Raw genomic sequence first — 16,730 nt, 5'->3', positions numbered from 1 at the left:
TGGTTTGAAGTGCCGCACCAATCCAAGTCACTCAACTACTCAACAACAGTCGTGTATGGATTATACTTCGGCCAAGATTCTAAGGTTGTAACGAAACCAAACAGCGTACATCACAGTAATCACAAAGCTGTCGTCACTATCATTACCAAATGATGAAAATAAATGCATGTCCCCTTGTCTAACCCTGTGCGATACGCTACAGCTTAGCTGGTCATCCACCTTCACAGAGTGGAATGGCTCCTAAGTTTTATTTTTATGTTCGCGCCGGTTTCGCTTTCAGAAAGAGATAAGACTATAAATGCAGTGCCATTCATTCTTGATTCGCGGATAAAATTTGGGTTAAAATAAACTCTATATCCCATTCGTCTCCGAGAGTAGGTGCAAGCACGGAAATGCTCGCTCGCTCACTCTCTCTCTCTCTCTCTCTCTCTCTCTCTCTCTCTCTCTGTCTCTCTCTCACACACACACACATACGCACACACATGTTCGCCCCCATACACATTTACAGGTGCCCACGCATGCACACATGCACAAAAATGTACGCACGCACGCACACCGAAATGCACGCATCACAAACGCGCGTATGCTGTAGACGCAAAAACGCAGACACAAACACGCGCTACACACAAAATCAAGCACGCACGCACGCTCAATACGTCCACACGCATATACGCTCCCTCTCCCCTCCCTGCTGTCTGTCAAAACCCTGCGCGTGCAAACACTGGATGACACTCGCTCTGCAATAACCATACCAATGCCAGCTAGAATAAATCGCTTTATGGTTTAAATTAGGCGCTCCTTTATGCCAATAGGGCTATATTTTTTTTACCTACACTGTCTACACTGGTGTAGCTAACGTAGGAAAGTGCCATTTCTTTTACTTGGTGTAGAAAAGTGTAGCTCCGCCTACCTATACGAAGCCATTTTTATAGCTGTATTGCAGCATGAAAACCACACTTCCTACACTGCGGTTTCGATGAGTGTAGGCAGCAGACGACAAACAAGCAGGCCGGCGTTGCAAACGCGTGGCGCCATTTGTCTGATACTGTCAGTGCTAATATAGCGACGATAGTGAATATTCACTGCAAAGACGGTAGCGAAGTGCTTTCGTGACTATGTATCCAAGAAGAAAGTCAGGTAATCTTCCAAGAAGATAAAATTATCTTACTCACGGATGGTGCTGAGTGTTTCAGAATACGCGCTGTATTATACGCATGGAGAAGTCTTCGTGCAGTGCGCATTCGCTGTGCATTTTGCTGCAGTTTATCTAGATTTATTGATGAAAGGAAACTCGTACATTGGTGTTTAGTTTCAGGCAAGGGTTTGTACGCTTCCAGTAAGTGCGGAGTCAGGCACTTTTCGTCTGCTGATGCAGAAGACGACGCGCAGTCTGCTTTGATTGGCTATACAGTCCAGCAATTCAAGTGCAGCACACGACGTCATAGCCTCTGCCCGGCACTGCACAAAGTGTAGGTAAAAAAAAAAAGCCCTAATTTTTCCTCTGCCGGGAGGATGTAAAACGATTTGCTTCTGTCGTGTGACTTCACCGCCCATCCCTGATCAAAACACTGCTTTAACGCACCACCAATGTTCCGACTAAGTGCCATAAATGCATATGTTAGAAGGGGCTAACCTCTCGGCGTAGTCAGTTGAAACTTGTTCATCCTCGGCTGGTACTTTGTAATATAATTTTCTTTTTTAATTTTGCCCATTCAATTACGCTTGTGCATTGCCGTGAAGTACCACAGAATGTGTCCGGAATTCCTGGGTATGAGAACACATGTGCTTTACCAGTTTTGGAGTATGCTTGCCCTGCGTGCGATCCGTTTTGTGGTGTGCATGTTAATGCATTAGAAAAATCCGATCCGTCGCTCCAAGGTACGTCCTCGGGAGATACGACCTCTTTGCAAGTGTAACAGCAATGAAAAAAGAACTTGGTGTGATCCCTTTGTTTGAACGACAGAGCAGGTTACAACTTAAGCTGTTTTATTCAGTCTTCCATAATCATACGGGAGTCTGCCCAACAGAAGACCCCGCATTATGTTTCTTCGCGTGAAGTCCATCCACTTAAAGTTAGGCTGTACCTTTCCAGGTCTGGCCACCCTGTATACGCAATGCCTCATGACCTTGAGCGTACCGGAATCTTGGAAGAACGCTAACATAATCCTAATCATTAAGAAAGGGGACGCCAAAGACTTGAAAAATTATAGACAGATCAGCTTACTGTCAGTTGCCTACAAACTATTTACTAAGGTAATCGCAAATAGAATCAGGAACACCTTAGACTTCTGTCAAGCAAAAGACCAGGCAGGATTCCGTAAAGGCTACACAACAATAGACCATATTCACACTATCAATCAGGTCGTAGAGAAATGTGCGGAATATAACCAACCCTTATATATAGCTTTCATTGATTACGAGAAAGAGTTTGATTCTGTCGAAACCTCAGCAGTCGTGGAGGCATTGCGGAATCAGGGTGTAGACGAGCCGTATGTAAAAATACTGAAAGATATCTATAGCGGCTCCACAGCCACCGTAGTCCTCCATAAAGAAAGCAACAAAATACCAATAAAGAAAGGCGTCAGGCAGGGAGATACGATCTCTCCAATGCTATTCACAGCGTGTTTACAGGAGGTATTCAGAGACCTGGATTGGGAGGAACTGGGGATAAAAGTTAATGGAGAGCACCTTAGTAACTTGCGATTCGCTGATGATATTGCCTTGCTTAGTAACTCAGTGGACCAATTGCAATGCATGCTCACTGACCTAAAGAGGCAAAGCAAAAGAGTGGTTTTAAACATTAATCTGCAGAAAACTAAAGTAATGTTTAACAGTCTCGGAAGAGAACAGCAATTTACAATAGGTAGCGAGGCACTGGAAGTGGTAAGGGAATACATCTACTTAGGGCAGGTAGTGACGGCGGATCCGGATCATGAGACGGAAATAATCAGAAGAATAAGAATGGGCTGGGGGTGCGTTTGGCAGGCATTCTCAGATCATGAACAGCAAGTTGCCATTATCCCTCAAGAGAGAAGTGTATAATAGCTGTGTCTTACCAGTACTCACCTACGGGGCAGAAACCTGGAGGCTTACGAAAAAGGTTCTACTTAAATTGAGGACGACGCAACGAGCTATGGAAAGAAGAATGATGGGTGTAACGTTAAGGGATAAGAAAAGAGCAGATTGGGTGAGGGAACAAACGCGAGTTAATGACATCTTAGTTGAAATCAAGAAAAAGAAATGGGGGGCATGGGCAGGACATGTAATGAGGAGGGAAGATAACCGATGGTCATTAAGGGTTACGGACTGGATTCCAAGGGAAGGGAAGCGTAGCAGGGGGCGGCAGAAAGTTAGGTGGGCGGATGAGATTAAGAAGTTTGCAGGGACGACATGGCCACAGTTAGTACTGACCGGGGTTGTTGGAGAAGTACGGGAGAGGCCTTTGCCCTGCAGTGGGCGTAACCAGGCTGATGGTGATGATGATCCCAGGTCTGATTACTTTTAATGTTTCTTTTTTCTAAAAAAACATTGTTTCTTGGAATTCACTACATGCGGATGTGGTGTACCGCAGCAATGTTGATGTTTGCCTCATGCAATAATGCTTTAATCCCGTTGCGGTTCATGTATGAATAAAGACTAAAATTCAAGTAATCCGTGACACGCGCATAAATTTATATTGTTTCACGTTCATTTGAATGAGTCGTTCCTTACACCAATTAGTTACGGCGTCAAGGTAAGAGAGGACTCTAAGAATATCTTTGCCTTTTTTTGCTTATTTCTGTATTGATAACTCAATCATCAGTGAACAGATGAACGCTGAATAGTTATTACGTAATCACACTGTGTTGTTGCGCTTACAAAATTCAAGCCTAGCTTGCTTGAGTCGCAGTTAAACAAATAAAAATAAACGAATTCGTAAGAATTCGAAAGCCTTCGGAATTTAAACCTACGGTTAGCACTTACCACATTTTGCCTTTTCCCGTCTTATAGCCATGATCCTTTGTCTTTCAAACAATAAATTGTTAACAGATACTTTAAATATTGATTCATTTTAAGTTTAAATCCTGCACTGTTTAGATAGCGGTACAGTTGGCGGATGTTTATGACACTAAAATAACGAAAGAAACTACCAGTTGAATACTGCTTTCATCCCTATTTTCATACGTAATACGACGTACGTAGTAGGCATCCCCATTGTCCTTGGTCAGCTGATATAGGCAACGACTTCATATTTTTAGAAATAGCGCAGGTTACATCAGATGTGCGTGCAAAGTTTAAGTAGTGTCGGTTATTTATGGCTTTATGCAAGCGCTATACTCATATTTTAAGGCGTCTTTGGATAACGAGACGTGACACTGACTTTCACTGCGGAGGAAATGGTGTTCAAGCGTGCACACTTTGCAAAATCATACGCCCGCAAAGTTTTAAGCTGTGTGTTAACATTACAGGCAATTAAGATTCGTAGTGCAACAGCTCAACAGAATTAGCTCCGCTGGAAATCTTGCTGTATTCTGTAAGGTCGCACAAAGGCTGAGCCTTTTATAGATTGTGCAGGTATATCTTGATAATATTTCAGCCGCGTACTAAGAATAATTAGAGAAGAACGGGACGTCTGTAAGACACTTTGTAGCGTAGCGCTTTGAAAGTTTCTGGTGGACACGGCAGTAGCATCGACTAAATTATTTAGTCTAACCGTTATAGAATTCGAGAAGTATTTAGTAATTTTTAGCCAACCAGACGCCCTTCTGATTAACGCCCATGCCTGCTCCCTTTCTTTGCTCCTCTTCCTTCCCAAACTGTTTTACAAACATATCCTACCAACAAATATATTATTCAAAATCAAACTTAAGGGTAAGCTTCAGCTCGGAGGATCCTACATGAAAAACCGGCTATCATTTCTTCTGAACAACCACGGAACCTAAATTGATGAGCTATGTTGAACTTAAAAGAAACAATTAAAACGTAGTGATTTCAGAAAGGGAATTTTCATTTAGGATGGCACCTTTTCTTTACATAAATTCTTAAAAAAAAACTGCCAAATTTCAAGAAACAAGACGAAGTATACAACTCTGTACCCCAGCAAAGAAAACGATATCGCAATTCTGTAAGCTGCACCTAATATTTAATCTAAAGCGGACAAAAATGATATATCATTCCCTGAACTGATATATCATATCCCTGAGATATACCGCTAACTTCTGAGTATGACATTTGCAAAGCCTTTTCAAACATTGTGAGAAATTCGCATAAGTTGTGAATTCATACATCAAGTTTGTCCGTTTTAGATTCTGCAATGGATGCAGTTTGTAGGAATGCGATACTTGCTTTTTTTGTGCTGAGTTACATATTTTTAAACTTCGTAGTTCGATTTTTTTTTACATATTTACTGATTCTCGGCAATTGTAAAGAATGCTACGGCCTAAATCAAAAATTCTGTTTGCTGCAATCACTGTGATTTAACTTTATCTCGTAAGTGCAACAATTCTCATTCAAATCGGCTGAGCGGTTTCCTCATAAAAGCATTCTTGCGTTTTACATGCATTTGAGCAGCCGGCATCGGAGATTAATTGGCTCGAGCTAACGCTTCCTCTTAATGCACCACGCCCGTTCCACAGGAAACCCACGAAATATAACGCTGACTATACGCAAGCCCGCGAGCCCGCGGCTCCGTGGTGAACAAAAAATAAGAAAAGCAATCGAGGGGAAAGAAGAAGAAGAAAAAAAAAAAAAAAGAACGGCGCCTTCGCGCGAGCAGTTATCTCGGCCAGACATCTATCCGGCATGCCGACGAGCTGTCGGCCAGGTCGCTAGCAAAATCATTGATTCATTGCCAGTCGATCAAGTAGCTGGTCGTCTATGAGATAAAGCTTATACATTAGCGCGCTCGTTTCCGAGTATAGAGGTGAAGCAACAGTCTCAGGGTGGGCTTCCTTTTATTGTGTTTTCTTTAGTTGTACGTCATAGCATACGTCATGGCGCCAATTTCGATTCTTTAAGGTCGATACGCCACGTGGTAGCGAAAAAAGGAAACTGAACAACTACCCATAATTCCTGGGTATGGCTATCCATAGCATTAGAAATAATTGCTAGTTGGCTACATTGTCTCATGAAAAAAAAATGTAATAAACTTTATCTTGTGTATACATTCAAATATATTGTATTTGTGCATGGTGTTTACTGTAAAAGAAATGTTGAAGTTAAAAAATTCCTACGAGGTAGCCGCCGCTGGTGCTTCTAATGCGCTTGTCCTCTTATTGTCAGGATTTGCAGAAAAAAAAAAATCAACGAAAGTGTGAATTAGAAGCTGCGCACGTCCGCACCGACAATGATGCAGTAAGCTTTTAGCCATAATAAAATTCTAGGTGAAAAAGTATAGGCCACTCAAAAGAAACCTCAAATGATATAGGTAACTCTGGTAATGACACTTTAGGGAGACGGGGTTGGCTCCAGGAACGTTGGGGGGGGGGGGGGAGGGCTCTGCCCGCCCGGCCGGAAAACTTTGGAGGGCTCCCGGACCTCCGAATTGTGAGGTGGAGTGACGAGGAGACCAGGAGAAGGAGAGACCAGGCGAGGAATAATGACGCTACCGTTGTTTTATTCAGGGAGCTTAGCCAAACGCGGTTGTGCTGCAGTGCCGCAGTGCGCTTCGCCAGCGGACTCGTCGCGGCACCATGGCGACGCCCCGCTGCGCGTGCGGTATCTACGTTGCGTAGCAGACCGCAGCTACATGCAACTGTAGTACGTATGCGTAGCGTCTGCTTTGTGCACGACGACAGGGCTTGAGTGCGCGCTCGCGCTCCGGTCTGGCCGTGCTATGTGGTGTGGATCAGCTTTTTCCTGCACCAACTTGACCGACGGAGAGTAGCCACATCCACCTTGCGGATTTTGAAGCGCTGCCACTAGCTCACTACGAAGCGACGTCTGTCAAGGCGTCGAGCCAGGAGTGAGCGCATGCTGGCAAGTGTGCGTGTGGTCTGACTTTTTGCCTGGTTCGAGGCTTGTTGAGTGTTCAAAACTAGCCGAAATTGGCGAGACCCGATGGCCATGACACCGATAAGCAAGGGGGTTAAAGTTTAGTTCCTACGCGGGCGGCCGCGACCGGGCGTGAGCAGGCGATAGTCGGCTTCTTCCGGAAGTACGCACCTATATCGAAATCCAAAAGCAGATTTTCGCTTACTTCAGTCTATTCATTAAACTTTCTCAATAAATATACGCAGTAACAGTAGGAAGAAGCGCACTCAGCCGAACACCCTTCTTGATTGATGTCAGCTGTTAGACAATGGCAGCCGCGTATGGGAATCCGCTATATTACGAAATAAAACGTCAAGAAAAGAGCAAAGAGCAGGCGTCTGTTGAAGAGAGAGCGCTTGAGAGAAAGGTCGCTTAGCCATGGAGTGTCGCTTAGCGCTCCGCTTGCGAGCTCCACGCGCCGCGCACGACTGCAAAACTTGGCTAAAAACTTGGCTGAGGTGTTCACAGAAGCGTAAGTTATCCGCGGACTATGTTTTTTCACCAAGGTGGTTCAGGACGCCTTTAATGCAATGAACTATCTAACAGTTTTTTTTCAGTAAAATCACGCAAAGAGAATAAACAGATTATTTTAGTGAGATCACCGAAAAACGAGCTTACAGAAAACAGAAGAGAAAATATATGTTGCGAAAATTGTCAATGTTGCAAAATTTATCAGCGTATAAATGGTATTCGGAAAGCGTGCGCACAGTCATCCACACTTCTGCTTGGAGCGCTGAATCGTGGCGCTTCAGGGCAAAGTTATCTGTTCGCGTCGCTTGTTTGAGAGACAGGGCTTGCGAACAGCGGAAATAAGCCACAAGACCGCGCGAGCCACGCAGCATTCGATCAGCCTGGTACTTTGAACCTACATAGCAGCTGCTGTGGCAACTCTTTGGTGTGCAGCGCAGTGCTCGGTCACTCTGTATAAAGTGTGAATGTCTGTATATGGTACGGTGGTCGCGGTCACGGGTATGATTATCGGTCTTTACAGCAAAATTAGGAAGGGAAAGTCATCTTCGACGTGCACGTGTATATGCTGATTATCGCTGAAGAGTATATATAATATATATATATATATATATATATATATATATATATATATATATATATATATATATATATATATATATGCTGCTGAGCACGAGGTCGCGGGATCGAATCCCGGCCACGGCGGCCGCATTTCGATGGGGGCGAAATGCGAAAACACCCGTGTGCTTAGATTTAGGCGCACGTTAAAGAACCCCAGGTGGTCAAAATTTCCGGAGTCCTCCACTACGGCGTGCCTCATGATCAGAAAGTGGTTTTGGCACGTAAAACCCCATTATTTTATATATATATATATATATATATATATATATATATATATATATATATATATATATATATTTATATATATATATATAAGTGAATACAATATCGAAAATGTGTGGCTCATAACTGATTCAAAAGGTTGATTTGCTGCTTCAAAAGGTGCTCCAAATGTGTCATGTGCTCTGAGTTACGTTGTCCACTGTCTAAACACCTTTATTTCGAGCGTAAGACTGATTTAGCTGAAGCGTGACTCAGGCGCTCTGTCGCGCCTTCGTTGCTCCTCATCATCCCTGCTTTCGTCGCCGTTCTCGAGCGCGCGTCGCGGCTGGCGTGTCTCTCTGCGCGCTGCGTGCCGGCAAAGCTAATCGGAGGTGGTTCTGACGGGCTCTGCGTGAAATTCTTGAGATCCATTTCGTGCGTGACAGCAAATGGTACGCTTGCGGTGTTCTGCGTGACAAGTGTATACATAGAACTTCCCCTGCGAAAGGAGCGCATTCATGAGCCGTTAATTTATGGGTTGTTTACAGCCTGCTGACTATATAGCAGTTTGTATTTATAAAGAGAACGTTCGCCTAAGCTTTAGTGAAACGTGAGCAGTAATTCGTAGGCTGACACCGAAACAGCTCCCACACTCCACACGCGGCTCGCGGCCCACGACGTGTTCAGGCGGCAACATTCGACTTCGTACATGCGCAGTATACTTCGCCGTCGTTGAAGAAATATACGGAAACCTCAACGGACTTCAGTGTCGGAGATTTCCTGAAAATTTGAAAGTCTACTGTTCCTTATAGCAAGTAACAGGCGCAACGAAAACACAACCAAGTTAATGATAGCGAAAGTGCGCGCCGTTATTGCTTGATGCGCACTTCAGAAAAGGGTTTTCTTTTTTTTGTTGTTGTTGTTGAGATGCGCTTGGCAACAATCGCAGACACGTGTGGTCATCTTTTTTGTTACCCGTGGCCTCAGTTTTTGCACGGTGAGCCGCTTCCCCTTAGTTACGTCTTCCGCAACTGCAAGTGCATGACGAACTTACAGCCCGCTTTGATCCAGCATTAAGCGAGAACGGACAGCTGTTATATCGGTGAATAACAGCAGGCATCACTGGCGGTGAACACGTGCTGATCGCCGGTTCAGGCCTGGCCAGAAAACTGCGAAACGCGTCGGCGCCCTTGAAGGGCGACTTGCGCGTGCTGTATAGCTTGCCAATGGATACAACACAAATAGCGGAGTTGGGTCCGTGCTCGTTATAGTGTCGGTCGTGTCTTGACGGTCCCTGTCTGCCCCGGATGTCGCCCCAGACGAGCACGCGTGCAAACACGGCGACTTTGCAGGTGCCGGCGGCCGTTCTCGGGGTTGCCGTCTTGGCGGCCGTGGGCGCGCGCGGGGATGGGCCTCCGTGGGACGGAGCAGCTGGAGGCGTGCGCCGTGGCCCCGCGGGCGCCGGCGCCCACGCGATTCGGGGCGCGCCCGCAGCAGCGAAACGCTCGTGCGCCACTTGTCGCCTCCGCGGACAAGTGGTGCATTTCTCGTCTTGGGATGAATAAGTGTGCGTGCGTGCGTGCTCAGTGCGACGAAATATATCATGTTTCCGAGGGCTGCCCTCGGCAGAAGGCGGAGGAGACTTGCCAGGAAATGAACCGAGACAAACGGGCTCGCGAACGACGCGACGGGTGGTTATCAGGCGCATAACTGAAGTGCGAGGAAGGGGCGAACCCGCGTCGCTCAGCCGAAACAGACGGAGCGGCACGACGACACCTCCAGACGAGGACCGAGTGAAGTGGCTTCAAAGGCTTCGCGAGAACTATATACGTCTCTGAAACCGCTCAAAAAAACAGGCGCAGTCTGAACCCGCGCCTTTGTCATTTCAACACAGAATGTAACCATTCATCTTGATCTGGTGCTGAAAGACATTGACACGTGACCTGCGGGCTTCAAGACTCGCCGCGCCAGATCTGATTTCAGACAAGCAGCTCCTGCTACATCCTCTGTGATTTCGCCCGGGAATGTTTCTGTGATCTAGTGAACGTGTCGTCACCAACAGAAGAAAACATTCTTTTTTTTTTTTCACGTTGAAGCAGTGCTTTCATTACCAAGCGTGGTAACCATATTAAATTTACTTCTGCAGTAGAAATCCTGGGGAAATAAATCCCTGCTGTCAAAATCAATTAGTGTTACTCCGTCGTCTGTATTTATTTATTTATTTATTTATTTATTTATTAGACACTCAAGGCAATAGCACTCAGAGGTGAGTAGTCAATACCCAAGACAGGGCAAAATACAACTAGCGAATACTTACAAGTAAAGAAAAGTCAATAACAGAAGGATCAGCCTTACAATCACAGAACTAATTCTGCGCCAACTCCAAAAGACAAGAGCATTGCATAACACAGCCATAATTGAGCACATGTGCGCTTATACATGCATGCATGTATCTAGAAAATGGCATTTACCAGGTTATGTTAGTTTAGCATCTTTTTTATCGCTGTAGTTGCTGTATTTGGTTCATATGGTGTACCGTGCTGTTGAAAATCAGTGAGCGCGAATTCGAAGATGAGAGCTGAAGATCACCACATCAGTACAAATGTACTGATGTGGTGAAACAAACCAAATTTCAAACATACATACATGTATGTATGTATGTATGGTCACGGCTTTGTGAGGGCGTCCGGTTCATGAACGCAAAGCACCTCCAACAGATGTCACCTATAGTAGTGACGGTAAGAACACAGTAGCAATACTGCGAATGACGAAAATAACTTTTATTGGGCGAGCCTGTGCCCGCAAAGCTGCAGGCTACACTTAAAGCACAACGATAGTGGCGAACACAGTCGGCGATCGTCGAAATCTGATCTGCCGGTCAAGCGCGTCGGTTTTTATACACGAGCCATCGAACGTACCAGAGTAATCGCTGGTGCCTGCGTGTCTTCCAGAAAGTTCTACACTATTCGCGTCGCGCATGCATGCATTCAGATTATGGAAGGTTCGGTGACGACAGACAGCCGATAGAAGCCGCCCGAGGCCGCGCCGAAGCAGCAAACGAGCCAAAAGATTATGATGAGTCGTGTGTACAAATGACGACGCCGATATGTACAAATAGAGCTCACAATATATATATAATTGTCCTGCTTACTTTTTTTCTTCCTCAGTCTTTGTGTTCGAACACGCACTCATGGATTTCATAAGTACGCGGTAAAGCACCGCCATCCCCATCATGAGATCACAGCGAAGCGTCGCTCTTAAATAACCAAATTGCTCGTTGAGTTCTTACTAACGGTAAAATAGGCCCTGATCTTTCCGCAGGCTGGACGACCTGAGCCCAACTCGAACAATGAACTATTGCTCTTGAAGACAGGTGCGACCTCTTCCGTCGTGCAGTTCCGCGTACGTTTATACTGTGCGTGACCTACAACACCTCCTTAGCTACCGCGCAGAATGCGTTACTGAGCGTATGCCTAGAAATTGGAGCAGTCTCGGTTGTCAGCAAGACACGCACGAGGCGCATTCGGCGTTCGATCGCATTGTTTCCTGCAGAGGCCATCTTTATGAGAAGTGCGTTACGCCTCTTGCTCACGCATCAACACACCGAGCTCTCAAGCGTTATAACACCTTACGTCTTACCCTATGAAGACTTCCATAGTCCATGCTACAGGAAGCTCTATGTAATAAAGTGCCAACTTGGGTCGGCGGTTACATGCCCGTAAAAAACGAATAACGGCGCAAACTATATGCAACACTGCGAGCCCGTCTCCAGCTAACAGCGTCCACCTGTTCCTTTCGAATAGCAGTAATAATAAGACGGCATCGCAGATAAATAATTCGCGCTTCCTTTTGGGCGATGTAAGGAGGCTCGTAAAAAGAATATACTATAGCACATTTCCTTATTTAGTTGATCCTCGAGCTGCACAACATAGACTGTGAATGAGGAAGCAAAAAAGCTTTCAAAAATTTAATTCTGAGGTTTTACGTGCCAAAAGCACGATATGATTATGAGGCGCGTCGTTGTGGAGGGCTCTGGGTTAATTTTGACCACCTGGCGTTCTTGAACGAGCACCCAATCCTGCCCAGTGCATGGTATACACGGGCGTTTTGGTTTTTCTTGCATTTCATCCCCACCGAAATGCGGAAACGCCCGTGTATACCGAATAACAATAATAATAACGGCATCGCAGATAGATCACCGAACTCGAAGAATTCAAGTCTCTTAGGCGTGATTGCATTGTCGGCACGTCTGTGTTAAAATTTTTTCTTAGGGCTGGTATAGTAACGTTTCCCGTGTGCAGAGCCCATTCCACGATGGTATCAAGGAGGGAGACCTCATCCAACGCCACCTAGCCTCATCACAGAGGATGGAGAGAGAGAGAGAGAGAGAGAGAGAGAGAGAGAGAGAGAGAGAGAGAGAGAGAGAGAGAGAGAGAGAGAGAGAGAGAGAGAGAGAGAGAGAGACTGCAGTTTAAGGTGGTCAGTGCAGGCTCAGTTTTGTCAGCGCGCGAAATTTCTGTGCGACGTACATACTGCATATGTCAGAAGTGCTAGCATGTCTTGAGGGCGTCTCTGGATCCGCGAGTAATTGCGTGCTGGTATTCAGGTGATTCTAACTAATATCGATCATTTATTATTGAATTGTTGGTTTTCCTTTTTACCGATACATATTTTAGAAACGCCGTTTCGTCGACTTCAACTTAAATGTTTCATTACTGACATTCTTTCTCCAGGACTCTTCACTCTTTGAAATATTTGCCCTGCCGTTGTAGAACTTGTGTGTTTGTTTCAAGGTAGTTATTTCAAGCGCGTTATTCGTTCATTGTGTTATTTTGAATTTCTTTCGATATTTTTTACTCGACTTTCTATACAGCACTAATGTCATTTACTAATTACATCCGATTCTTGCTCAATGCCCCGTAGTGCACATATATGCGCCGTTATTTACGGAAATTGAGAGAAAGAATTCCCTTCGAGCAATTCTCGATCCACTCATCATCATCATCAGCCTGGTTACGCCCACTGCAGGACAAAGGCCTCTCCCAAACTTCTCCAACTACCCCGGTCATGTACCAATTGTGGCCATGTCGTCCCTGCAAACTTCTTAATCTCATCCGCCCACCTAACTTTCTGCCGCCCCCTGCTACGCTTTCCTTTCCTTGGAATGCAGTCCTTAATCCTTAATGACCATCGGTTATCTTCCCTCCTCATTACATGTCCTGCCCATGCCCCCCCCCCCCATTTCTTTTTCTTGATTTCAACTAAGATGACATTAACTCGCGTTTGTTCCCTCACCCCAATCTGCTCTTTTCTTATCCCTTAACGTTACACCCATCATCATCACCCAATCTCGAGCCACTATTATGTTATAACTGTCACGCTTGATATACGATGAAGCACCGTTTACTGCACTAGTTTTTCTTTGCTACCAGAAACACAAGGTATTGTGAACAATAATTCTAGACTGAAAAAAAAAAAGAACAAAAGATAGGCGGTCCACGAACCAGAGGCCATGGGAGATGGTTGGTACTGCGACAGCGCACATCATATCGCAAGCAATCACTGTCATTCAATGTCCCATAGCTTTCAAACAAATATCGGAAGAATTGGGCCGATTTTAACACTCTTTCTAAAAAATAGTTGCGCGAATACTTTATTTCAAAACCATGCTGACTGTTCGATCCATTTTTACCCCTACACATTAATTTCACTGAGCCTAAATGCCACGTTCTTCGGTTTGTTTTGACTTTCTTTTTGAGCACAGCTCTTAGGCGCCCGTTCCTGGGTTCAGCACCGCAGTCACTCGGCGTAATCGCGCGGACACGCTCGTGCCACTGCTCGCGCGTTCGTCATACCAGCGTCCCCTTACTGCCCTGGCGACACTGACCCACTGCCAGTCGGTGCGGTGATTTCGGTCTCAAATTTCTTTGCCTCAGTATATCGCGAAATGAAAACACGTATCGAGCTGCGCTCGTATTTCGCATTGTTGAGTATCGTAGTCATCGGACACCTTTCTCGTCTTCAACAAACGATTACTATTCGGTAAGTATGGGATGTCATTATTAAGTTTATTATTTCTAGTATGGAGTTGGTATACCTTTTTTTTTATGTGCAAACTAACTGAAAATAACTGTGTAATACCCACGCCTGTTACGTGTATGTATCATTATTCTTATTAGTATTTTATATAGTTACTTTTTTTTTCTTTTCTGCACTGTTTTAAACTCCTTTGTGTGCTATGTATGCAATTTTATGTGCACGCGACGTACAAATTCTGGTGCACGCTGCCGAGTGCGCAGTATACACCGAATACACCACAAGACCGAATGCGGAGCGCGGAAGCGCTTTTAGGGCGTTTTATTATTTTTCATGCGTAAGCATTCTACTTCCCTCGGAAATATGTTCGTCCGTCAGCCTGTCTGTAACGCTTGACGCGATGCGCTCCATATGGGGTCCTATGAAGTGACCGGATTGCGATGTACTCTATACGAGGCCAACTCCAAGCATTGTCCTAAACAGAAAATGGAGATAAAAATACTGAACCAAACGAGCAAGGCAAGTATGTCACACAAAGGGGCAGCAGCGTCAGTGCAGCACCGGAGGAGACGGTCGCGTCGTCGATGTTGTCGAGCTGTGGGTCCAAACGAGAGCTCCCTGGCTCCGATTCCGCAGGTCTAGGTAGTTGAATCGGCATCGATTGATCTCTCCGAGTCATTGCTTCAGGCGAGCAGCACAACTCCTGCATCGAACTCATGGCCACGCTGGCCACCACACACACGGACCTTGGACTGCCAGCATGGGCAACCGCCGAGCACCGAAAAATCACCACCGGCTCTGTCATCGAAGCCGTGCTGCAGCTGCCACTGTCTGGTTTAAATACGCCAGTGGCGCTAACAGCTGCAACAATTATTCAAGCTATAGACAGCCACACTGCGGTAACATCTACCTCTGCCCGCGAAGATGACTCTGCTGTACTTTGAAGTGTACACGTACGCGTTGCACAGAAACAGTATGCAGTGCCGCCCCGATGATCGACGTCTTCACCATACCAACGCCCTCCTTCCTCTTCACATCCTGTCTCTGTTATTCTCGTAGATCCCGTCCCCAGCGTGGAGTTTAGCAGGAAAAAGATGCTTCACCGAGGCCGACCCCTTCACCTTTCTGCCATTAAATATGATCTCTCTCTACGGGGGTATTTGTGAGAATACCTCATGACTATGTATGATTGCTGATATTTATGATCGTGACTGTATATAGTGAGTACTGAAGAGGTTTTAAGAGTAATTAAAGTTAGTAACATACTAATAAGATTAATTTCGATGAAATTAATAAAGCCTAAATAAGACTCCTTAAGACTAATGAAGGGTAAGGAAGCCTAATGGAGATTAATTACGATGAAAGTACTTAAGCGTAATGTCAGAAGGTTGAGGGTAATTAAGAATAGTAAGTCTAATGAATATCAATTTAGGTAAAATTAACTTGCCTAAGAAATTGTAATTAATCGTATATTAATTAAGCATAACCAATATCAATTAAGGGTACTTGAGATTCATCAGTGGTAATTTCGATTGATTAATATTAAATTGATTAAGGCTCATCATGATTATTTATCATAATTAAGATGATCGACTTAAAACGACTTAAGCCTAATTAGGATCAATTAAGTTTTATTGAAGAAAGCAACCCGAGCAAACGTCGCCATCATTCGACCAGACGCGTTCGGATACGTCAGAGACGTATGTATGCAAGGTGAGCGACTGGAAAGAATGCGTATGCACTGCTGACAAGTCCCGCTAGGGAGTTCCTGCAGTTATATTTTTAAAACTGTTTTCTTCTCTTACATTTCAGAGGCTATACTATCTTGACGTAATATGGTTCACAAAAATGAAGTCACGTGCAGGTGGCAAAAGCAGAGCGTCAATCCACATTGTTACTTCTTCAACAAATATTTAACATTGCTGACGGTGGCCGTGCAACGTTATCCTAGCCGCCGACTTCCGTGATTCGTCGTCCTTTACGGCACCAAACTAACGTTGAGTGTTTCTTAACGCTTTTCGTAACGTTACAATTTGTATACCGCCGAGTCGGCGAATACAAGCGTGTTTAATTAATTATTAGATACAATAGAAGGCAGACTGCTGGAATTAAACACGCGTTTATTCCACGCAAGTAAGGCATCCTGTCAGTTTTTTAAAACGAAGCTGCATATGGCTAGTTTCCAGCAGACAGATGTCCGTAGACCAAAAACCGTGGGCCGATCCCGAAGATAGTGCAATACCGGGCCGACCCGCGGTGGAGGTGAAGCAGACTTCAAGCACTCCGCCAACTTGCAAAAATAAGTTTAATATCTTGGGTCCAAATACAACCCGCATCAGATATTAAGCTGATAACAACAGACACAATCAACAATCAGTGTACATCGCAGCAAT

General features: G+C 45.0%; 1 non-coding gene across 1 annotated transcript; it reads right to left on the bottom strand.

The window, feature by feature from the left end:
* Positions 1-16,545: 16,545 nt before the first annotated feature.
* LOC142567653 (U2 spliceosomal RNA) lies at positions 16,546-16,730 on the bottom strand. The gene has a single exon (XR_012825200.1). It is a non-coding gene; the product is annotated as a U2 spliceosomal RNA (small nuclear RNA).

The sequence above is a fragment of the Dermacentor variabilis genome, chromosome 1, assembly GCF_050947875.1.
Source record: "Dermacentor variabilis isolate Ectoservices chromosome 1, ASM5094787v1, whole genome shotgun sequence".
Taxonomy (NCBI): Eukaryota; Metazoa; Arthropoda; class Arachnida; order Ixodida; family Ixodidae; genus Dermacentor; species Dermacentor variabilis.
The sequence above is the reverse complement of the archived record's forward strand: the minus strand, read 5'-3'. Positions and strand labels throughout refer to the sequence as shown.